This window comes from Salmo salar, chromosome 11 (assembly GCF_965601325.2).
Source record: "Salmo salar chromosome 11, fSalSal1, whole genome shotgun sequence".
Classification (NCBI taxonomy): domain Eukaryota; kingdom Metazoa; phylum Chordata; class Actinopteri; order Salmoniformes; family Salmonidae; genus Salmo; species Salmo salar.
This window is the reverse complement of record NC_138301.1, coordinates 20,665,197-20,690,350: the sequence shown is the minus strand read 5'-3', so window position 1 is coordinate 20,690,350 and position 25,154 is coordinate 20,665,197. Positions and strand designations below refer to the sequence as shown.

Sequence of the window (25,154 nt, the reverse complement as noted above, 5' to 3'; positions counted from 1 at the left end):
AAATGGAATCTAGTTCTACAATATGACTCAGGTTATTGAGCCCCGGGATTTGAAGTTACCATTCAATTATAAGAAGCTGTTGTACCTCTCCCAACACATACAGGATACTCAATCCAGGACAATAGGATGACAGTTAAGATGTTTATACTCTATTGAGGACCATAGACTTACTAACACTTTCAGGGCTAATGGGTATTTCTCTGAAGCTACAGTGCTAATAGAGCTAACAAATAAATAAAAAGTATATATTTAAACATTACTGCATTTGTTGGTTTTATTTGTTTGTTTTCGTCTTTCTTTTGTCAGAAGAACTGTTCTGATCACACGTCTGTTCCGCTAAGCCACGTTGAGCTGTGTGTTTGTCTGAGTTCCACCTGACCTCGTCACAAAGACAAACGAAAAGGAGGAGAAATTGTAATCAGTGACCTGCATTTGACTCTGTCCATTTCCAACCCTGTGCTCCTCCTCCTTGAGATGCCCAAGGACTCTCACTCCACCCGTAAAGTAACAGGTACAGTTAGAATGGAGCTGTTAGGCCCTATGGTCATCTCGTCCTCCCCCGGCCTGCCTGACGCTCACTGTGGTGCTACACCTCGCTACCTCTCCTCCCTTCGTCCCTTCCTTCCCTCTCTTAATTCCCTCGTCCTTGGATCTCGGAGGAGCCCTACTAATGCTCCTTGATTAGATAAGTCAAGCAGCGACAGACCGCTTAAGCTGACAGCGTAAATGAATAGTCAATATTTGGGGTTTCGGCGAGCTGAGTTAGCTCTCCAAGAGGATGACTGTATCTATAGGGGATTTCCTCTCAGGATGTATAGCAGAAAATGTGGGACTGAATTGTGTGTGTGTGTGTGTGTGTGTGTGTGTGTGTGTGTGTGTGTGTGTGGTGTGTGTGTGTGTGTGTGTGTGTGTGTGTGTGTGTGTGTGTGTGTGTGTGTGGTGTGTGTGTGTGTGTGTGTGTGTGTGTGTGTGTGTGTGTGTGTGGTGTGTGATGTGTGTGTGTGTATCTACTTATGTGTATTGTATATATCCTCTATATATGAAATGTGCAGGATCATGCAAACCCACACACACACACACACGCACGCACGCACGCACACACACACACACACCACTCATATGCACACTCTCCTTCAATGACAGAGAGAGACATGGTTTTTAACCTTGCAGATCTGAAAGGAGGGTTAGCAGCCCAGTGACCCGTGCAGGCTGGGGATTTGAAGTCAGGGGCTGGAAAGACCCCTCTCTCACCCCCCACCTCCTCCATCATCAGCCCTGCAGCCCCCTCACAGCCCTCCCCCACCCTTCTCCATCCAGCCCATAGCCAGCAGGCCAGCACACAGGGGGGTTTCCACACTACTTAACAGCAGATATGACCCGCGTCCTAAGACGCCATGATTGATAGTTGTCATCTATAGCATAGCCAGCCAACCTTCTGCTGCACTATAGAGGCCAGGAGACAAACATAGTGTTTCAGCCAGGATGTCCAGCATCCATCCGCTGAGGTCCAGAGCAGAGCAGGGCTAGTAGCAGGACTGTCTGGCTGGCTGAGCCTGGATCCTGAAGGAGAGCGGGACTAGGGGAGGAGCATGGTGCTGGTTCTGTGGAGGAGTCTCAGCATGGATCAGACAGGCTAGTCTCCTCTTATTTCTTCTAATCTCTCTCTAAAGGGGGCTGTAAAACAAGAGCCTTAAAACCAGGGTGAGCATTATCCTCTGACATGACAAACGGATATTTTTATAGCTTGATATACACCCCCTACCTTTCCTCTCCCCCAATTCACACTATTGTACACAGGACTGCACACACAAACCATACTTACATGGTCAAAACACACATACACACAAACTCTCTGACACACACACACACACGCGCGCACAAACCCAGAGTAGCACTCCAGCTCGGGGCTGTGGGGCAGTGGTTGAGCAATGCCTCCCCGGGGGGGATATTTTATAGTTTGTGTCCATCAGTGGCGTGGCCTGGGGCGTTGGGGTTGACAGTAAGTGCTCTCAACACCGGTGACACTGATTCATCTGAGCCATGACACAGATGAGAGAGGAGGGGGCAGAGGGGACAGAGGGGGGACAGACACAGGGAACCAGAGAGGGAATAAAAAATAACTTAGAGACCAGGTCGTGTCATGTCTTGTGACGATACACAGGCCCTCACTAGAGAGTCTTATGTATCTGTGTTGGAACCTAGTGTACGTGTGTGAGAGCTCATTCAGGTAGCTGGTGATGCTAGAAACCACCTTTTGTCGTTTCCATTGTGATCCTGTAAAGTTCAGTGTGTGTGGTAATGGTAGTGGGGTAGTATGAGCGTAGCTGTTCTGCAGAACACATCCTCTGGACCAGACCGAGGCTGGTCTGAGCTGTGCTGGGCTGGGGAGCTTTGCTTGAGAGGGGGGCCCCCCAATCTAACATGGCATTTCAATTTCTCATCTCCCCTCGCTGCTGCGCCTCTTCTACATATAAATAGGGAGGAGGGTCTGAACCCCAGCCTCCAGGATGCGCATACTAAGCAATCAATGTGTCACCTCTCCCTGACAGTCCTATTTTTTTTCATACCAGCGCCGGGTTCATTTTTTCTTGTCAGCAGAAGGTAATTTGCTCTATTGTGATTCAGTCCGAAAGCTTGGTGACGAGGTGTCTGATAGGTCGCCCCCCCTCCTTCATCCCCCCCCCCCCCAGGGGCTGAAAGAGGCACCCCACTACCCAGTCCCCTCTCCCCACACCCAGGCCAGCCCTTCTCCATCTGAGACAGTAGGGCTGCTAAATTAGATAAGCGGGACTGTGGCTGTGGCGCAGTGGCCCTGATTAATAAAAGATGCAGAGCTCCCAGGGGACGGCCTTTCTGAGGGCCGAACAGAGCCATGAACAGAGCCACAGCACAGACAATGGCGTTTGCATTGGCACAATGGACAGGAAGTGGAAAGAATGAACCAATCATGGAAGTATAACATTTAAAGCAGCCTCACCCCATGCACCTCTCTGTCTCTCTCTGTACCCATATGCATCATAATGGATCATTTTGGCCTCATATTGTGGGTGGAAAAAAATAGAAATATTCATGTATTCATATATTTAGGAACTACATCCTGCTGTTGACATATGTTGGATGGAAGCTTGCGATTTCCAGCTGTTTTATGGCGTTTCAGAAAAAGCTAAATATTTCCAAGGCCATTAGAGCCACTGCATTACCATGAGCAGTAACACCTCCATCTTGCATGGATACACTGAGAGCAGGACATAGTGTTTGAAAAAAGCTATATACGTATGTGAAGTACCCCCCATATTACTGAGGTTCCATTTTCACTGGAAAATGTCACAATAAATAGGGGAAGGGAATATGAAATGATTGGTTATCAGCTCATATTTTTTTGAATAATGTAAATGAATACTGATACTGATATTTCTGCTGGCCATTAAGTGTTTCATTTTTTGGTTTGTGTGTGTGTGTGTGTGTGTGTGTGTGTGTGTGTGTGTGTGTGTGTGTGTGTGGTGTGTGTGTGTGTGTGTGTGTGTGTCTGTGTGCGTGTGTTTATGTGTGCGCTGAGGGGTGTGGAATGTTCTGGATGCTCTCATGCAGAGCACAATCACACAGAGCGGCATGGCGTCATGTCAGCCCAGTCCCCATCAGCCTCATTCACATATAATGGCTTTGTTACCAGGAGGATTTTCTCCTCTCCTTCTCCCTCTCTCCTTCTCTTCTCCTTCTTTCCTTCACCCTCTCTTCTTCTCCTTCTCTTCTTCTCCTCTTCTCCTCCCTTTCTCCTTTTTCCTCTCTCCTTCTCCCTCTCTCTATCTCCCTCTCTTCTTCTCCTTCTCTTCTTCTCCTTCTCTTCTTCTCCTTCTCTTCTCCACCCTTTCTCATTCTTCCTCTGTCCTTCTCCCTCTCTCTGTCTCCCTCTCTCCTTCTCCCTCTCTCCTTCTATTCTTCTCTTCTTCTCCTTCTCTTCTTCTCCCTTTCTCCTTCTTCCTCTGTCCTTCTCCCTCTCTCCCTCTCTCCTTCTCCCTCTCTTCTTCTTCCTCTCTTCTTCTCATTCTTCTCCCTCCCAATGTTTACAGGAAATACAGCATAGCCTACGTTGCCTGTGGAGACCACTAAAAGCAAGGAATTATAATTACTATTTTTGTCTTCTTTCAAGATATGTGCTTAACATTGGGAACATTCAAGCTGCTCATTTAATGAAAATAAGGAGAAAACTAATTCACTGAAGAACATGCACTATTCTGGCAGACATATGCACTTGACTGTTCCAGACATATACAGATACAGAGATACCCATTACCCAACCCCATCAACTAGCCAAAAAGAGAGACATCAACCAATATGCACAAAAAAACACGCACAGACGCATGCACGTGATACGAGCCTACCGGACGAGCTAAACTACCGCTATGCTCGCTTCGAGGCAAATAACACTGAAACATGCATGAGAGCACCAGCTGTATCGGAAGATTATGTGATCAAGGGCTCCGCAGCCGATGTGAGTAAGACATTTAGACAGGTCAACATTCACAAGGCCGCCGGGCCAGACAGATTACCAGGACGTGTACTGCGAGCATGCGCTGATCAACTAGCAAGTGTCTTCACTGACATTTTCAACCTCTCCCGTCCGAGTCTGTAATACCAACATGTTTTAAGCAGACCACCATAGTGCCTGTGCCCAAGAACACTAAGGTAACCTGCTTAAATGACTACCGACCCGTAGCACTCACGTCTGTAGCCATGAAGTGCTTTGAAAGGCTGGTCATGGCTCACATCAACACCATCATCCCAGAAATCCTTGACCCACTCCAATTTGCATACCGCCCCAACAGATCCACAGATGATGCAGTCTCTATTGCACTCCACACTGCCCTTTCCCACTTAGACAGAAGGAACACCTATGTGAGAATGCTATTCATTGACTACAGCTCAGCGTTCAACACCATAGTGCCCTCAAAGCTCATCAATAAGCTAAGGACCCTGGGACTAAACACCTCCCTCTGAAACTGGATCCTGGACTTCCTGACGGGCCACCCCCAGGTGGTAAGGTTAGCTAACAACACATCCGCCACGCTGATCCTCAACACAGGGGCCCCTCAGAGGCACGTGCTCAGCCCCCTCCTGTACTCCATGACTGCACGGCCAGGCAGGACTCCAACACCATCATTAAATTTGCAGATGACACAACAATGGTAGGCCTGATCAACGACAACAATGAGACAGCGTATAGGGAGGAGGTCAGAGACCTGGCGATGTGGTGCCAGGACAACAACTTCTCCCTCAACGTGATCAAGACAAAGGAGATGATTGTACAGGAAAAAGAGTACCGAAGCCAGTCCCCATTCTCATCGACAAGGCTGCAGTAGAGCAGGTTGAGAGTTTCAAGTTCCTTGGTGTCCACATCACCAATAAACTAACATGGTCCAAGCACACCATGACAGTCGTGAAGTGGGCTAGACAAAACCTAAGGAGACTGAAAATATTTGGCATGGGTCCTCAGATCCTCAAAAGGTTTTACAGCTGCACCATCAAGAGCATCCTGACTGGTTGCATCACTGCCTGGTACTACAGAGGGTTGTGCGAGTACATCCCTGGGGCCAAGCTTCCTGCCATCCAGGACCTCTATACCAGGCGGTGTCAGAGGAAGGCCCTGAAAGTTGTCAAAGACTCCAGCCACCCTAGTCATAGACTGTTCTCTCTGCTACCACACGGCAAGAGGCTTCCAAACAGCTTCCACCCCCAAGCCATAAGACTCCTGAACATCTAGTCAAATGGCTACCCAGACTATTCACATTGCCCCCCCCCCTCGCCCCACCACTGCCACTCTCTGTTGTCATCTATGCATAGTGACTTTAATTAACTCTACCTACATGTACATACTACCTCAACTAACCGGTGCCCCCACACATTGACTCTGTACCGGCAGCCCCCTGTATATATTATTTTTTACTGCTCTTCTTTAATTACTTTTTACTTTTATCTCCTATTCTTATCCATATATTTTTAAACTGCGCTGTTGGTTAGGGGCTCGTAAGTAAGCATTTCACTGTAAGGTCTACACCTGTTGTATTCAACGCATGTGACTAATAAAATTTGATTTGATTTGATGTACACACACACAGCTTTAACATGTACACACACATGCATACACTCACACACACTCACACACTCCGGCACAGTAAAAATGACAGAGTAAATATAACTCTAATTGAAGTAAATGTAACTCTGCCTCAGATAACGTTTGGTCCCAGTCTAAAAAGAATAAAACACACTCTGGCAACAGAATTATTTTTGTAAACGCTCAATTTAGTGTTGCATTTTGCATTTCACTCTGTACAGTATTAATTGAAAATAACTCTGTTACCTTTTTAACTCTCTGAAGTGTTGTTCAGTATTCTAGAGTTAATTATTCACAGTAATGTTTACTCTCACAATATAATCGCAAGAGTTAATTCAACGCCTATGGAGAAAACTCAACACTATTTTGGGGGTTTATATAGTCCCATTTGCGGTGTAAACGTGTAGAGTGCATTTGCATATTTCTTACTGTGTCATATTATGGTGGCTTGCAATATGACATCCAAGCTCAATTGATATCCATTTAAGAGGGAGGATGTCCAATCATTTTACATCACCCACAACTTACATTCAAAATAATAGATTAGATTATTTTAGGAAAATATATGTTACATGTTGTGTTGCATCAGATCAAAAACAATCAATGTACATGTGAAAGCTCAGATATTAAAATAAACCATTTTAAAAATCAACCTACAACAGAGCATGCTGAGAAATATGACAATGACGCCCCTCGCACATCTGTGGATACTCCATAATTTTAACTCCCTGTCTCTGTTTACACTTATGGAGTTAAAAGTACTCAGTCCCAATCAACTCCAGTTATCAACACTAACTCTAGGGATCGTATCACTCTGTTGATGCTTAAGATGACTCCGGTAGAGTCAATAAAAAAAAATGTACTCTGTGATTTCAACTCTCCTTAATTTAGCAGGTGTTAAGCCTGCCCCCCCCCCCCCCCCCCCCCCCCGATTTCATCTCTATAACGTCCCCTGTGGACAGTGTAACCATTTTAGCGCATCGTTGAATAACGTTGCTACTGTTCACTGTGTTTCAGTAATGATCAGAGAGGGTCTATCAGACACATCATACAGCCCATAAAGCCTCTCTGATGTCAGCACATTTTCATTGTGATCAAAGGCGTACGCCGTTTTTATTATTGGGGCCTGCACATTTCCTCTCAGCCCCTGCAGCCTACAGAGATTGATGGGCCTCATTTATGAATATGTATAAGATATGCATGTGGGTTTGAACTGGCCTTTGACCTTAATTTGCTCACAGATAGAGGCTTTGCGCTCCTCCATCACATCACAACATCTTGTTTTAAATCTGCTCCCTTCCAAAAACGGAATATCAAGTGGTTCTATTTCCTGTGGTGTTCTTTCTGGGTAAGTAATCTGCAATGCACCTTGTGTTGATTCTCCTCAAGTCACAAGCCCATTTTAATAGAAGTATAAAAAATATATATATAAAAAAATGTGACATTACTCACATTCATATGAGGTGTTATATTATGAACATTTCATAAAGGATTAGAGTTGAGGCAGGGACTCTGCTCAGAGAGCGAACAACGTTTGATTAAAACATGAACATGTTTTTAGGTACATTCTTTACCAACTTTTTGCTATCCCTCTTTAGTAGTCTCACTGCCTTCTCTGTGGTTAGATTTCTCAAAGGTAGTTGTCTTATAGCTTTTTGATGCCAAAATACACCACAGTGACCGACTAAACTTCATTTCCCAGAGAGCAGTGCAGCTGGTAGGTGTGGCCGGTTCTTGTTGAGGAGGCTGCCCTCTGAGGTTGTTGCTCTGGTCATGTGAAGGGGCAGCGGAGCCCCATGGGCCGTATGACAAACCGAGCTGCCACGCCAAGGTGTGTGTCAGGGGGTTTTTCCACAAAGCATTCTATAAAAGTGTAACTGGGCTGTGTTTGGCCTTTCCTCCTGGTAGGCGAACACCGTTCAGCCAACAGGCCCCCAAAGATCTCTTAAAAAGTGCTGATCCACAGAGCCGGGTCCTGCGAGTGCTCCTGTAATCCTTTCCAGCATTTCGCTTCCCTTCCTCTCCTCCTCTCCTCCTCACATTCCCTCACGCTCTCCTGCTGAGTCACTGGTACTGAGTGACAGAGGGATGGGGTCGGCGTGGGGCTTGTCAGAGCCCGGAGGTGATTATCACGACAAAACAAATCGTCAGCGCTGCTAATTGTGTGGCAGTGAAAACCATAACTGTGGTGTGTGTGTGTGTGTGTGTGTGTGTGTGTGTGTGTGTGTGTGTGTGTGTGTGTGTGTGTGTGTGTGTGTGTGTGTGTGTGTGTGTGTGTGTGCCCGGGGGTGCTGAGGGGCTTAGGGGCCGTGGCTTTGGGGAACCAGGGGCCTGGCACAGAGCCAGGGGAAGACATCAGCACCATCATTACTCAACCTAGCGCCCACCACCCACCCCGTCATCACCAAATGTGTCACATACAACCTGGCACTGTCACCACACACGCCACATCTACATATCCCCCCACCCCCCAGCACCCGCTCCCCATGTCCCTCCCTCCCTCACACTACACACACTCCACAACAGGGCCAGACAGCCACAATCTGTCACCAGGCGCCATCATACATCACTGCATTAATAAACATGAATTAGTAATGGCACAATTAGATGGGGTTGCTCTGGCGTTTACTGGTACAATAATGGTGTTCCTCTCCTCTCCTATCTCTCTCCTCCCTCTCCTCTCCTCTCTCCTCTCTCCTCTCTGCCTCTCCTCTCTCTTCTCTCTCTCTCCTCGCTCTCCTCCTCTCCTCTCTGGGCCCCTGCTCCCCTCTGGCCAGTGCTGGATCTCCCTGTCAGATCTCAGGATGGGGCTGAGGAGGAAATGGAGGCTACGGAAGATAGCTAGTGTAGGTAAAAGGGAACAAAGAGTCAGAGTGTTCTCTCCCAGGCTGCTCCTGCTGACTGTATCCTGGAGCATGCTTCACTCTCTGCCGTCAGCTGACATCCTGCCCCCCGCTGTCGGGTTGCACTGGCTCTGACTGAGGAGGACTCCTGGAGTGAGGGTACTGAGTACTGACATTCTGCTCTCTCTCTTTCTGTTTCCGTGTGTGTGTGTGTGTGTGTGTGTGTGTGTGTGTGTGTGTGTGTGTGTGTGTGTGTGTGTGTGTGTGTGTGTGTGTGTGTGTGTGTGTGTGTGTGTGTGTGTGTGTGTGTGTGTGTGTGTGTGTGTGTGTGTGTGTGTGTGTGTGTGTGTGTGTGTGTCTCAGGTTCAGTTCCACTTTGTAAGGAGGGAGGCGTTTGAACATTCTGATCTCCTGCGGCCTGACGGTACGTGGACTGCCTCCTCCACTTCAACACAACACTCCCAATACACATCACACTCACTGACTGAATGGGGCTACAAACAGCTATTTACTATTTACACAGTAGACTCCATAAATTACTGACAATATACAGTTCGGGGGGAACATTATTCTACCGCTAAGGTTATTTCTTATCCATTACTTGAATCAGATGTTTTTATTGACTTTTATCTAGTTTATAATATAAAGTGAGTATTGTATTGCTCTATCTACACACTCAAACACACAAGAATACACACAATGAAACTCTTGCTGTTCTTGCCTCCTGCTTCTTCATACTCTCCTTTTCAGCACAACGTTCATGTATGGTGGTTGTACTGCGGTTAGGTCCAAGTCTCTGACCGTGGAAACTCTCTAAGGAGAGAGCTTTTTCATTTCTGAAGCAGATGAGATATAGTGTCAGTGTAAAGAGGACAACAGAAGTGCTGTGTAGAGTCTAGGACGACACAGCAGTGGTTAGGAAGGTTTGATTGGGCCTTTGGTTGTTCTTGGAGAGGGCAGCCCTCCACCACTCCCAGTGAGGGAGATCCCAGAGAGAGTGTGTGAAATGGGGAGAGGAGAGACACTTGCTCCAGGGTTTCACTGACATAATCCAGTTGTGTCTCTCCTTCACACACCCTGCCAGAGGCTCTGATATCGACCCTCTCACCACCCCAAATCACACACACATACTTTTCTGTTTCACTTCATCACTAATTTCCATGCCTTACACACAAACAACAGAGGCAGACATGTCCCAGACCTGTTCCCCTGTTCTTCTAGACATGCTCCCTCCTCCCTCTCTCTCTCTCTCTCTTTCTCCTCTTTTCTCTTTCTCTCTTTCACCCCTCCCCTCACTCTTTATTCAGTTTCTCTGGCAGAATCTCCTCTTTTACGCTGTCACTATTCTGCACTGTGTTTCTCCTCCTCTCCCAGGGGGCCACTGTGTTTTGTTGCCTTTTGTTCCAACAAAACAGTCTAATTGGTTGATTAGGTAGGGTTGACTGACCTGTTAATTGAATACTAATTTAGATTTGATGTCTCCCCTGCAGATTAACATCTGATGTAAACGCTGTGTGGGTAGACACCAAACTAAATGACAACAACAACAAAATCTACAAAGATTTAAGACAGTACTGTAGACTTGTAATATTCTGGATTGTCCATGCCTTTGAATAAAATAGTTGATTAAAACAGAAAGAAAACTATTTTTATGTGAAATTAAACATTACTTCAATCAAATAAAAATATATGTACTCACATTAAAATGTAACAGAGACCGTGAAGGCAGTAATATCCACATTAAAATCAGCATGATTCAGCCTTATCTGATTGTGGTCTTGTTATTTATTATTGAGAACGTTCTTCATTATTTCCACTTAGTGAGCAGCCATTGATGCCCCTTAGAATAAACCTAGCAGGGAATAGAAAGTGCCCTCTCAACATTAAGCCTCACCATGGTTTCTTCATCTAAACAGTTCAACTTCAACATCTAAACAGTTCAACATCTAAACAGTTCTTCATCTAAACAGTTCAACTTCAACATCTAAACAGTTCAACATCTAAACAGTTCAACATCTAAACAGTTCTTCATCTAAACAGTTCAACATCTAAACAGTTCAACATCTAAACAGTTCAACATCTAAACAGTTCAACATCTAAACAGTTCAACTTCAACATCTAAACAGTTCAACATCTAAACAGTTCAACTTCAACATCTAAACAGTTCAACTTCTAAACAGTTCTTCATCTAAACAGTTCAACATCTAAACAGTTCAACATCTAAAACAGTTCAACATCTAAACAGTTCAACATCTAAACAGTTCAACATCTAAACAGTTCAACATCTAAACAGTTCAACTTCAACATCTAAACAGTTCAACTTCAACATCTAAACAGTTCAACATCTAAACAGTTCATCTTCTAAACAGTTCAGCACGGACAAGTAAACCAAATTAATATGGCACGGTCAACAAATTAATAAGATTTCTGGCAATGAATGTTTTACCATTGTTCCTGTTTACTCTGACGGGTATAAAGCTTGTTAAAGTCTTAAAGTCTCACATTAGCACACGTTGCACTGATAGACATATTATTCACAACATGTCCTTGAGATGTTTTGAAACAAATAGGCTCAAAGTGCAAGGACAAATAGGAGGTTTTCTTATTGTGGAGGTTGTGTATTGTGTACAGTTCCAGTATTTGTTATCTGTTATAGTTTGACTGTTTGACTTTACAAATAACTAACTAGAACTCCATGCAGGTTTTTCTGTCTCCTGCAGCACACAACGTTCAGTCTTTTCCCCAGTCTCCTTCTGGAACACAGGAAGACAGCATTCAGAGTGCATGTCATATCCACTGGTCTGAGATCAGGGATTCAGTACTGCCTAAGACAAGTATTTATCCTGCACAGAGTAGGCCAGGTCTCAGGGCAGCATCATACAAAGTCTGTCCGCAATATTATGGTGAATCAGTCCCCAAACATCCACTCCTATGCATGAGACAAAAAAAAGCACTTTTAAAATCAATCAATAAAAACTTGATTTCCCTTTGGGTCATGTGACTGGCCCTCCTCTGTGCTTAGCCTTGGAGCGTTGTGCTGTACATCCATTGTGCTGCCAGTCCAGACCAGCACCTCCATAAAATGCTGAAAATGCATCAGACTGGTCATGTGCATGTCTTTTGGATTCATGCCTGACCACAAAAAATAGATATATCCCCAAAATACAAAAAATGATTTAAAAAAAACAGAATTCAAGCCCCATCACTATCCATCTAATGTAGAAGGTAAATAGCTCATTATTCCAGAAGGAAACCGTCTCCACCCTAGTGAGGACTTTCAATTCCATGACCAGACGACCAATAGTCCAACGTCCATCATTCCAAGGATGTCGACTTTTTCCTGGCATCACTGAAGTCAGTGTTACAGTATCTGAACATGCTGAGTGAGGCATCCTACATTTAGCATAGTCTTCCTCTGTCCTGATGTCTGTATCTCTAAGATGCAATTCCATGGATATGGGCCTTTAGTTTGGCCTTTTACCATCAAGGAATTCCCTTCTGCTCCAATAAAAAGCCTCCTGGTTGTCACTGATGACTGTTGTATGTTCTGGGCCTCCTCTGACCCAAGTCGTTGTTGGGTAAATTGAGAAGACATTTGCAAATCTATTTACTGGTTCTTCTCATCCAGGCGTTTTATTTTCCTAGAGAGAAGAAGTTAAGATTTAAATTAAAAAGCAATCAGTGATAAATAAAGCCGTATTGCTTTCTCAGAGCGAGGCCGACACAACTCAACTGCACTCCCCATACCCCTGCAACCTCACACACACACACACACACACACACACACACACACACACACACACACACACACACACACACACACACACACACACACACACACACACACACACACACACACACACACACACACACACACAGACACACACACACCCGCACACAAACACGCACACACATACACACAAGCGCATACACTTACACTCACACAGACACACACAGTAGGTTTCACAGACACCAGGCCGAACCAGTGCAGGCACCAGTTACCCTATGTGTGGGAATCTCTCTCACTGTCTCACCATCTGTCACTTACCCTGCATACTTAGAGCCAGGCTCATTAGTCGCCCCTCCCTCCTTCCCTCCCTTAACGAGAAAACGATTACAACGCATTTCTCCACAATCCCAATGGCCTCTCTTGCTCGCCTTGCGCCGTCCGAAATGTGCCTCCGTCTGCCTCTCTCTCTGAGATCCCCTTCTCTCCCCTCTACCTCTTCTTCCACTCTCTGTGGCTGCAGCCTCTCTCTCTCTCCCTCTCTTTCTCTCTTTCCCTTTCTTCATCCTCTCCGCAGCCTCTCTCTCTCGCTCCTCCCATCTCTGAGCTCTAGGCTGCTCTGGGTTTTAGACGGATCACTCTCACAATGGTTGATCAATACGGCTATTGATCCGCTGGCAAAATGTTTACAAAATCATCCTGGGCAGCTGCGGAGCAGCGAGGAGGGGAGGAGGGGGGCCGGGGGGCCATGCCAATCGGGCAGGGGAGAGCCAGCGTGCCCCCTGATTGGTCGCCTGTCTGCCCGCCTTGCCAGGAAGAAGGCTGGCGTGGACGGGGCTCCGTTTGCCTTTGTCATTGTTCCCAGCATGTCATGGCGCTCCCGGCTCACACAGCAGAACTTTCTTAACCTCCAATGTAGCGCAGCTCGGCTGTTTAACCTTTTCACTGCTAGATGCTGGCTACCAGCCAAACAGCAACACCCGCCTCCCCACCCCTTCCTCTCGCATGGGCTCAGACCTTAATTTGCATAAATTAGCACGCCGCAGTCAATGCCAGTCTCTTAACGATCCGCTGTCGTATAATTTCCTCCCTCGCCCTCCCTCGGCAGGGAGAGGCTCTCACGCCGCTGTACCCGCCCCCGTGCCCGCCTTCTGGCCCACGTGGCACTACACTGGCATCGGCCTGGCTGACGTGTCCCCTCAGCACTCCTCACAACCCCACACTCCCCCTGGGTATCCCCGGCACGGGGAGCCACGGCCCCTGCTCCCGCCTCTCTTCCCTCCTCTGCCACCTCAGTATGAGCAAACAGGAGGGGACCCGCACGCAGGCAGGCAGGCAGGCAGGGAGGGAGGGAGGCAGGGAGGCAAGCAGCAGCTATCCATGGGGATCTCTGTGTCCCTGTCATACAGCCATAAGGGACCAGAGATCAGTCTTGGAACAGCCTGGGCTTCCCTCTGCCTCTCCCTCCTGACTCACACACACACACTACAGTCTATCTGAGGGAACACACACAGCTCGTCACTGCTACTGTCTGAGGAATACAGGGGAGCAGTACTACCAGCAGCAGCAACTCCAGCAGGCTGCTGTATCTACAGTGGGACAGTACAGGTGCTTGGGAATGTTACAGAAGGACCATGTCACTCACAGACCCAGATACATGTGGCTGACTCAGATTTTTACTAGAGGACCAGACTTATTAAGACATGTTTTGAGAATCATATGTTCTTTACTCTGAAACTTGTAAATACGCAATGGCCTACTATGACCGGAATCCACCTCTGTGTCACTGGTTCAGGGTATGTATGAGTCGGCTCTACATAGAGGTTAGAGATGAGCAGAGTGTGGTGTAACTATCTCCAGAGCACAGCCAGTCTCCAGCTGTCATCTATCAGAGCCAGCCAACTCAGCCTCTGTGACCCAGAGTCAACCTCCTCCCTCTGGGGTGTGTGGCTCGGCCTGTCCCCTCCCTCTCTGGCTCCAGCTCCAGACCCTGACGCCGGCCCAAACCACACAGTCTGGTCCACACAGCTGCTCCAGCCGGGCTTGTTGTGGAGAATGGGGTGGGTGGAGGGGGTGGAGGTAGAGGTGGTGAGAGATGTCTGTCTAATTAATGCTGTGTTTTTAATGAACTGCGTCAGGAAGCAGCTTCTTGTCCCCTGACTGGTGGCGGTAGGGAGGGGAGCAGTAACAGAGGAGTAATAGAGGAGTACCACACAGCCTGGGGTCTCCTCCACAGTACTGGTTCCTATCATCAGGACTGGGATAAACAAACAGCTCACACACACATACGCAAACACACACACAAACACATATGCATTCTCATATACACATATGCACAGCACGCACACACATTACACACAAATGTATACAAGCGCAGACTCATAAACACTCACACACACAATCTCTCTCTTTCACACACACACGGCTGATGAGTCTCACACACTGGAGAGGAACATAGTAATTATTGTAACACATGCAAGGCGAGCCACATCCCATTCATTACCAGAACATGTTTTTAGATGTAATGAACTGTAATCCCTGGTCATGTTCCCTGTGGTAGAGCGTGATGTCAGCTCTGAGCGGTGTGAGTCTGATCCTCTACAGCCCATTGCCAGATGGCTTTTAAGCTCTCACACTACAGTGCATGCTATGCTATCTTACTGCTGTAACGTTCTATCCTCCATCGATTTATTTGCTTCCTCCTTTCTATCCTCCCTACGTCTGTCTTTCTCCTTGTAATTTCATTTTGACATCCCCCTTCTTTGTTTCTTCCCTCCTATCCCCCTCTCTCCCTCTTTCTCTCCCTCTCTGTAAGAGAGTGCGTTACACAGAAATCAATTTCAGCTCAGGCAGCGTAACCAAACAAAGCACTGAGCTAATTTCAGCAGGATCGTAGATGCAACCTATCTTGCTCAGCCCCCCACCCTCCTTTATTGGGAGACATTTTGTTCTCACTCTGCCGCCATTATGTCAATCACTGCAGACATGTGATGATGTGTGAATGCAGCTGCTAAATGGATCATGGCAGGCAATGATCATTAGAGACAAAGCTGGGTGTTCCCACCCACTAATGTATATCTCAGTCTCTGTGTTGCTGTGCATGAGGTATTGTCTTTGGCTAGTCAGGATGCATAAGAAGATAGTTTGGCTTTACGTTTTATACATCTGTCATCGTGGCATATGTGTCTGGTTGTTTTAAGTCTGTCTGTCTTCATGTGTTTGTGTGTGTGGATGTGTATGTGAATATTACATATACATATGAATTGTGTACAACTTCATCTGCATGCCTGTGAATGTGTAAGCTCATTGTTGTTTGTTGTGCTGTGACCGTTGTGAAGGAGCTGGCCCGTGTGTAGAGGCCTGTGCCCTCGCCTGTGTGAGAGCGCTGGCCCGTATGTATACAGCAGCCTGCACCCGACCCAGTGCTGGATGAGTGGGCCAGGCCAGGCCCGCCGGCCCTGCAGCCGTCTTTTGCTGCCTGCCAGGCCTCTTAGTGAAGGAGAACACCAGTACTGCACCCTCTTGATCGGCCTCATTCCTTGCTCCACTTTTATTGATTTCAGTCAGACACAGAGGAAGGCAGAAAGAAAGGGCCTTTTCAGGAAGAAGTTAAACGGTCAAGTAGCGGGTGGAGGGTGGCTTTCAACTCTTTATTGACGAGGTGGAAAAATGTCACTATTATGGAGGCCCTTTCAGGAGATAGCAAGCTGATTGGATGAGTTCCCCAGGGTCAGGCTGGAGCGCATTTACTCCGCAGCCAAACAAGTCTGTATAATAGACCAGAGGAATGGAATGGGCTCGACCTGCTCAGGTTCTTCTCCTCGCCAAGCATCCTCTGTCTGTTACATTACCCTGGGCGCCTGAAGCTCAGAGCTCATGACTGAGGGCTGGTTGGAGTGCAGGGCTGCTAGTCTCCTCCTCTTTCCTCACTTCTAAGGGTTTGTGACTCAACATACTGTGGGAGAAAGGTTTCTCACCAGGTTGCTATCTATCCTATATTAGTAGCTGGTACTTCTGCGCTCACATCTGGGCAGGGCTGCAAGGTCACTACTAGAGGCACTGAGAGAGGGAGGGAGGGAGGGAGGGAGGGAGGGAGGGAGGGAGGGAGGGAGGGAGGGAGGGAGGGAGGGAGGGAGGGAGGGAGGGAGGGAGGGAGGGAAATTAGAGAAAATGAGCTAGTGTAAAACAGAGAGGCTGAGAGAGAGGAGGAACAAGATTCTGAAAGGGGGCAACCCAACCAAATTCACATGGAAGTGTGAGGTATAGATCTTTCATTTCCGTTGAAAGCAAGTCTAATAAGCGGTAGATCTGTTCAATGTGTGCTATTTCTATGCTTCTCGTTCTGAAGTTTAGTTTTTGCGTCGTTTACTTTCGGTTTTGTACACTAGCTTCAAACAGCTGAATATACAATATTTGGGGAACGGAAAAGATATTTCACAGCGGTTTAGATGGAACAATGATTCTCTACACAATGACTGCCTGTTTTGTCATATAAACTGAAATTAGGTGAAAGATGAGTGTGGCAGTGTGTGTGAGTGTGATGTTGGTGGCCTCCACAGTCCCAGCCTGGCTCCTGACAGAGAGGGGACTGTGAGTCCTGACTAACAACCTGGCCAGGGGTTCAACCATAAGTCACTCAGCTAGGCCCACGCTCGCTCTCTGACGTCAAGAGTGCTAATTAGCCTAGAGCATCATCTGGCTGGCCCCTCCCAGCAGCACAAGACAGACCTCTGCTAAAGGTCAGCATACCACAGCACAGACAGAGGAGCACTTAATCTGAGGTGAAATGGTTTCTTTTCTAAATTGATTCCAGTTTGGATCAGACAAGAGCCGTCTTGTGTCTTAATTGGGCCACTTAGGGACTCAGAGGGGACAGGGGGGAGGGAGCGAGGCGCTTTGAGGAGGGTTCATAAAACAGGACACATGAACAAACAAAAACTGTTCTGCTGACATCTGGACTGGAGCCTTCAGAGCAAAGGGCTGAATGAAAGGGCTTTCTCTCACATGCTCATCCAAGTGCCAGAGATTCCCCCAACACAGAATTTATTCACCCATGAGGACACGCTTACGACAGCACTCAAACAGTGAGATAAGTTAACATTGCTGAAATGGATGCACCCTGTGTTCACAAAAGTTTTGTCCATCTTCCTCATGTAAAAGATCCAAATCACTTGTATAATCTTGATGCAAACATATTGAAATAAATATTTTCTCCACACTCTCAAAGTAAACTCAGTCCCATTAAAATAAACCCCCTGAAGCATTCTATCGCTTTTACACCCCCTAAAAAAAACGCTTTCACCACATGCTTGTCATAGCGCGTGTATACATAGAAGGAAATGTTTGTGCTCTCCCACACCCACACAACTATTCACACACTGCACATTCACCCACTCCCTTACGCTGAATGCATAATATATGTAGTGAAATAATGTTTCCAGTGAGGATGGAGATGTGATGTGAATCTCAATACGGCTCCCCCCGGACTCCCTGTTTGAATTGGCGTGGTGACGGGGGTAAATTAATTTGTGGGAGTGGGGGGTTATCACTTTGCCCAAGGCTAACTCAGAGCAGTCCACCCAGCTGTATGGAGGCTATCCAATGGGCCTCCCAGTCATTACCATGCTTAAGATTCATACTCGCTAATTTGACGAGTCTCCGCCTTGCTCTCTTCTACATCCTGTGTCCAGGCTGGGGCTCAGAGGCTTGGGCTTGATGCGGTGTGGTGAGGTTTAACCCTCTGGTCTTCAGAGCAGACTGTTGGTCATAATTGGCCCTCACCGACCTCCTTTCATTAAAAATTGAAAGCAAACAGGCCTTGTAAAACGCTGAATTTGCAGCGCTTAGCTATGGAGATGATGGGGACTGGCTGAGTCCCCTCCCCTCCCCTCCACCTCTCCTCACACTGCTGAGGTCAGAGGATGAAACCGGTAACGTTATGCTAGCTAAGAGCTAACAGGCCTCTCAGAGAGTGAGGGAAGCACTTCACCAGGTTGCCAATCGCACTCAAACACAGACAGACACTACACTGAGTTTATCCCACACTGACCCTACCACTTCTCCAGGAAATCTCAATGAAAATCTCAAAGTATATTTCCCCTGCTCTGCTCCTCACCTTGCCTGACTCCACTGAGCTCATCTGTTCCACTGTGTCACTATTGATCTGCTGTGTCTACATCAAACTCAGCTTTGATGTAATTAACATTACCATTAATAATGTTTTCAACATCAAAATGAATTACTTTGTAATTCCGAAATCCACATGCTGTTAATCTTGAGCCACGGCTTAAATATTTAAACACAAACTGTCTTTATCTTAATGTATTGAGGCTAGGAACGTGGACATAACTTGAACCCTATCAGAGGTGTGTGTGTGTGTGTGTGTGTGTGTGTGTGTGTGTGTGTGTGTGTGTGTGTGTGTGTGTGTGTGTGTGTGTGTGTGTGCGTGTGCGCGCGTGCATGTGTGTTAGCGTGTGTGTGTGTGTGTGTATTTGTCCACACAGACTGAGAAGAGTGGGAGTGGTATTTAGCATGAAACAGCTAAACAGGTGATTTATTGTTACTGAACGTCAATGCCAAATGTCAAGCCTCCACTGAGACCGCCCTCCTCCCAGCAGACAGCAGTTCTGACCTTGAGATTCACAAGCGGACTCCTGATACTTCTAACCACCAAATTTAATCTAATTACACATTTCACCAAGCGTCTATAAATCAGCTGATATCAAATGTATGAAACTTGGACCCAAAGGACAGGAATATCATCTAGAATTCCAAAAAAAAATGACATTAACAAAACTTGAAATATTGAAGCTGTTACAGTTAGCTTTGCACGTGGAGTTTATTGCAGGATGTGGGGACACTAAAAAGTCATTTTGGATCAGATACTAGAGCAGTATTTTTGTGACGGCCAGATGTTCTGTTATCTATCATTCCCAGCTGGATTGAGATAGGTGAAATGAGCTGGAAAGGATCTGTCCAAGTTCTCTGTTTTATTCATTTATGTTTTTACCTGCGTGGAAATTATTGTTGTTTCTTTTTGAGTAAAGTACGTCTTTTACTCAGTTCTGTGTCCTGCGCCTGACTCCGTCCTACCGCTGACACCTGACTCACACTGACACCTGACTCTATCCACTTCCCTTTCATCTGGTCCCACCTCTCCATAATAAAGCCCCTCCCCCTATGGGCCCTCCTACTCTCTGGGGCCCTGTTATGTGACGACAGGGTGAGGAATGTATGAAGCATCCTAGGAAACATGAGCTGCTATTTTCCCACAAGCATGAAAAAACACAGACCATTGCTGTGGAATCCATCTGACGCAATCAGACAGTGGGTTGGACGCTGGCCGGCGAGGTTTGGACATGGGGGGTTGTTAAAGACGTAGTCCCACAGCTTTAGAACCTAAGCCCTGGCTGGATGGGTAAGAGAGGGTTTGTTGAGACTACAGTGATGTGTGTGGTTAGGACGGGAAGAGAGGAGGAGAGAAGGAGGATAGGTGGGTGAGGGAACAAACGGAGCCGCTGAAAGTTCATCAGACCCCTTCTGGGAGCGCTCCATGGTTCCTGCTGTTTCATTTTTTAACAGGCATCTGCGGGGGCAGCCTATTAATTGTTTGTTGGCCAAGCCGTCATTAAAAAAGCAGACGGCAGTGCGGCTTTTACTGAGATAAAATGAGAGAGAAAGCCAGAGAGATGAAAACAGGAGAAAGGATCGCTGGAGAGGCCCCCAGAGGCCCTCCCAAACACCCTGATGATTATCACGCTACTGTTGCCTCTGTAATTCCTCATAAATTAAGACACCATCTTGAAAGGAATTCCCAAACACAAAAACAGAGCAAACTTCAATGAGTCTTTCTCTCTTTTTCCCGCTGATCTAATTATCTCTGCCTCCGTAATCACTGTTATATTCATCACAGTGTTCAGTATTTATAGGGTCTGTTTTCATCATAGTAATAATGTCACTCTGGAATTCTCATGCATAGAGAGAAAGAGAGAGAGCAAGACAGAGAGACAAAGAGGGAGGAGGGAGAATGGGAGGGATGGTTCTTGGATCCAGTCTCACTCTCTCAGACATCTTTTGATGTTGGGGCAGAGGCCACACCAACAGGGCTGGTCTACTGCTTGCCTGTGAGTGACCCTGTTCATCTCCAGGGATGCCCCCGCATCTCCAGTCCCCCATGTGGAGCTGATGTCTGGCTGAGCTTGGCCCTGGTTAATGGGCTGAAGTGGGCTGAGCTTGGGCCTGAGGCCTGGGCCTTCTGGCACTGAGCCTGTTTCAGCTTCCTGTACCTCTGCAGCCAGGAGACTTTCCCCACAAACTGTACTGTCCTGTCTGTACTGTCTCACTCTCGTTTCTGTCCTCCTTTCTATTTTTTCCCTTTTATTTATTTCATTTCTTCTTTCGTTCTTTCTATCCTTTTCATCAGTCCACTGTTTTTTCCTGTTTCTTTTTGAACATATCCTCCTCATTGTCTCTTTCTCTCTCTCTCTCTCTGTCTCTGTCTCTCTCTCCCTCTCTCTCTCTTTCTCTGTCTGTCTGAGTAGAGCTATATACTCTGTGGGGCCTGCTGCTGCCTCCTCTCTCCTCCTCTCTCCCCCTGCGGCGCTGCTCCCAGTATTTGGGTATATATTTAACACCCCTGTGTGAGGCCTGGCGAGGGCGCCTGGGGAATGGAAAGGAAAACAAGCATGCCCTCTCTCCCGGCCCTTTGGAGCTGGCCTGCTATAAATACCTCAGGGTGGCGCGCCGGTCCCACCACCAGTGGCATGGGAACCTCTCTCCCTCCTCAGGCCCAGCGCTAGGGCCACCGGGGTCCAGTCTGGGAAGGCTCTGGCCAGCGGGTATCCATGGGAGGGGGGCAGAGCAGGATAGGGTGGGGTAGAGTGGAAGGTCTTCCTCTTCTTAATTGTGTTGCTGTTTCTTGTGTCTCTCTGAGGAGCATCCCTGTCTTTCATCCATGGCTGCCTCAGCTCTCTGGTTTGTCTCCCTGTTCAAAAGACTTCATGTATACTGCATTTAAGCTGTTTTGCTTTATGAAGATTGTATGAATATGTGCTTTTCAAAGTGTTAAAAAAAGAAATCCCCTTTTCTTCACTCCGGTGAGGCGTTTGTTTTGTTACTCCCCCCCAAAATTGATTTAGACTTTTCAAAGGTTTGTTCTTCACAGTGCTGTCTCCTAGTGTCGGTGCGAGACGGGTTTGGCTCATATTTTCAGAGTTTGAGGTAATAGTTTTAAACTGACAGACTAAACATCTCTCTCCTTGGCTGTTCCACTTCTGCAGAGTAAATAGTTTTACTCTCACACACAGACGTACACACACACGTATAAACACACACATACACACCGTGGGTGACTGGCTTAGTCTAATGATTCTTTCTTCACGGTTTGAAGGGGGTGTAGCGAGCTTGTGGTGTTGTCAGTTTAAGAAATATGGGTAGAGGGACTCTTGGAGGGTTTGCGTAAGTTCTCCCCTTCTCTCGCTCTCTTTCTTTCTGGAATCAGACATTTTAGGTTACATATTGTCGTTGTCTGAGCAAAACCTCGTAACAAAATTTTTGCCCATTTTCCTTTTTTTACATTTATTGAAATCAGTAGCTTCTTTCAATGTACTCTGAAAATGGCGTAACTCTAGACCAAGAAAATGTATTCAAAACAGCTTCTAAAGTTTCATAATTGAATGTTCATTAATGGGATTAATTTTTCAATTTCCTGAAAAGTTGATCAGACAGCGACACTTTACTACACAGGGAACTCAAAACATTGACACAAACATCCTCATGTCATCTGCTCTACTGACTCTGTATCAGCTGTGACAATACCTGGAGCCAACAACATGTTGTTTATGGGTGCCCACTCCTGTTCTAACAGGACCACTAACGATTAGAATATGTCTTTTTCGGTTCATAATACAGTACCTAATATTTTGTATAGAGGTAGGAGACTCCACGTCTTAAAACGTTTTTTTTGTTAGACATATCCACCTACACATTTTCTCTCTTTCAATACACTTACCCCTGATTTTATAGATTTTATGCCTCTCTACTCCTCCTCTTCTTCCTCACACCTTTTGGCTTTCTCTCTCCTGTCTTTTCTTCTCTCTCCCTCTCCTCCTTCCTCTCTCCTTCTCTTACAAGGCACACTTGTTATTTCTTCGTACAAGGTCCCGTAATTAAGTTTGACATAAGCACAGGGATTAAATATGCGGTTTGGGAGGGGGAGAAAGGAGCTCTGTTACAATCTCAAGGCCAGCTGTAAAATAGAACCAGATTGGAACCACTTGGAGCTGGAAAGTTTGGGAAAGGTGCCTAGACTGTAGCTGTGTGTTCAAACAACAACGGGATCTGAGTTCCACTGAAGCCTGGGAGCAGCCAAAAGAAAACTAACTCCCCTGCCAACAGACTACTGCTAACACCCCAGCCAAAACACTACTAATACCCCAGCCAAAACACTACTAACACCCCAGCCAAAACACTACTAACATCCCAGCCAAAACAATACTAACTCCCTGGCTAAAAGACTACCAAGTGCCCAGCCAAAAGACTACTAGCTCTCTGGCCAAAAGACTACCCCGTCCCCTGCCAAAAACACTGCTAACTCCCTGGTCAAAAGATGTGTAACTCCCCAGCCAAAATACTACTGCCTTTCCATCCAAAAGATTCCTACTTCCAGCCAAAATACTACTGCCTTTCCATCCAAAAGATTCCTACTTCCAGCCAAAATACTTCTGCCTTTCCATCCAAAAGACTCCTACTTCCAGCCAAAATACTGCACATTTTTCAGCCAAAATACTATCACCAACCCACTCAAAATAATACTACAGAGCCAAAGAACTATATTCTCCCAAGTGAAAAACCTTACCACAGCCAATGCCTCGTTGTGAAAGTAAGGAAAGTAAGAGCAGTGGTAAACAGTGTGTTTCTGACCTCTCTATAGGAGAATGGAGAAGGGAAAGCCATTTCACATGCTATCACTCAATCACTGACACCAAATATAGAAATATGGGTTAAGATCAACCCCTAGTGCACTGAGCATGTCTCTGGGATTTTCCTCTGTTGTAAACTCTGAGAGGTCTCACATGGAACTTTGCATTCTTAAATAACTCTGGCAAAACGCTCTAATCTTAATGAGTCTGAACAGCAAATCTCTCATCTGCAGCAAAAAGGATTAGGAATGGGGGGAAAGGCTGCCGTTCCACTTTGATGAATTGTGTTTAGAAAATCCCTGGGCATGAAGTTCTCCTGATGAACAAAGCGTTAGGAGAGAACGGATGCTTTTAAACAACACAACTTATCTGAGAAAAACAGAACATGCATTTAAGGGAAAATACAAAGGCAAAGCTGATTCGTCTCCTTTGCTGATGATAAAAGTGGCTAACTCTTTTCACAATCCACTTAGCTGGTTGGGGAAATCAAGCCCAAAGTAGCTTTGCACAAATTATGTGCATTGTGTTCTCAGTGCTATGTCATGGCTGTGTTTATTTCTTTTGTGTGATGATATTGTTAAATGTAAATGTATGAATTGATTATATTCTGCCTCTTGGTTGGAGACCTATAAATAGCTGTCAGTGATGAAAAAAGGGGTTAATAAATCAGAATAGATTAGAGCAAAGAAATATTGTTTCAAACTGCTGCAAAACTGTACTGCTTTCAGTGTAATTCTGCCTGCCCATCCCTACATCTCCAATACAAGCTCAACATTTTCTCAGCCAGGGTAGAAATACACCTAAGTAGTTAATCTGGGGAAGTATTTATTTGAATTTGATGAATACATCTTTGATGATATGTTAATGTAATCCAAATCAAGGCAACGCTGCATTGACTCTATTAATTACACCACCGTGTCATTTCCCAAAACAGCCTTCCTGAGAGTTAGAGGTTATTGAAGTGAGCCCCTGGCTAGCTCCAAAAATACAAACGACAAAAAAGCCTCAGTGCGCTGAGGCCTGCTCTTGGTTCCCCCATCAAACCCTCCCGAACTCCCTCCAACCCGCTTACAACCTTTGGGAAAGTACTCTGGCTGCATTTCCATGCATTTATTTTGCCTTTCCTTCCAAATGTCCTCTCCCCTTTGTTTCCCTAATGGAAGTAGGTATAGATAGTGCTGCTGATCCAGGTCAAACCAACACACTCCATGTTAATGAGAATGCCCCATCATGCCAGATCTCTGGTCCTGAAATAGACGAGAATATCACAAAGGTGGGATTTCTTCCTTCCTCCTCACGATGTGTATGGTGCAGACAGACTGCCAGAGTGTCAGTGTGTGTATGGTGCAGACAGAGTGCCAGAGTGTCAGGATGTGTATGGTGCAGACAGAGTGCCAGATAGTCAGTGTGTGTATGGTGCAGACAGACTGCCAGAGAGTCAGTGTGTGTATGGTGCAGACAGACTGCCAGAGTGTCAGTGTGTGTATGGTGTAGACAGAGTGCCAGAGAGTCAGGATGTGTATGGTGCAGACAGAGTGCCAGAGACTCAGCATGTG

General features: G+C 46.3%; 1 protein-coding gene across 1 annotated transcript in view; it reads left to right on the top strand.

Annotated features, from left to right (window-relative positions):
• Positions 1-25,154, top strand: part of zfhx3b (zinc finger homeobox 3b) — a 260,876-nt gene that overhangs the window by 37,226 nt on the left and 198,496 nt on the right. Inside the window, exon 3 of the mRNA XM_045689152.2 lies at positions 9,316-9,376. The gene's annotated coding sequence lies outside the window, so the exon portion shown is untranslated. The remainder of the gene's footprint in view (positions 1-9,315; positions 9,377-25,154) is intronic.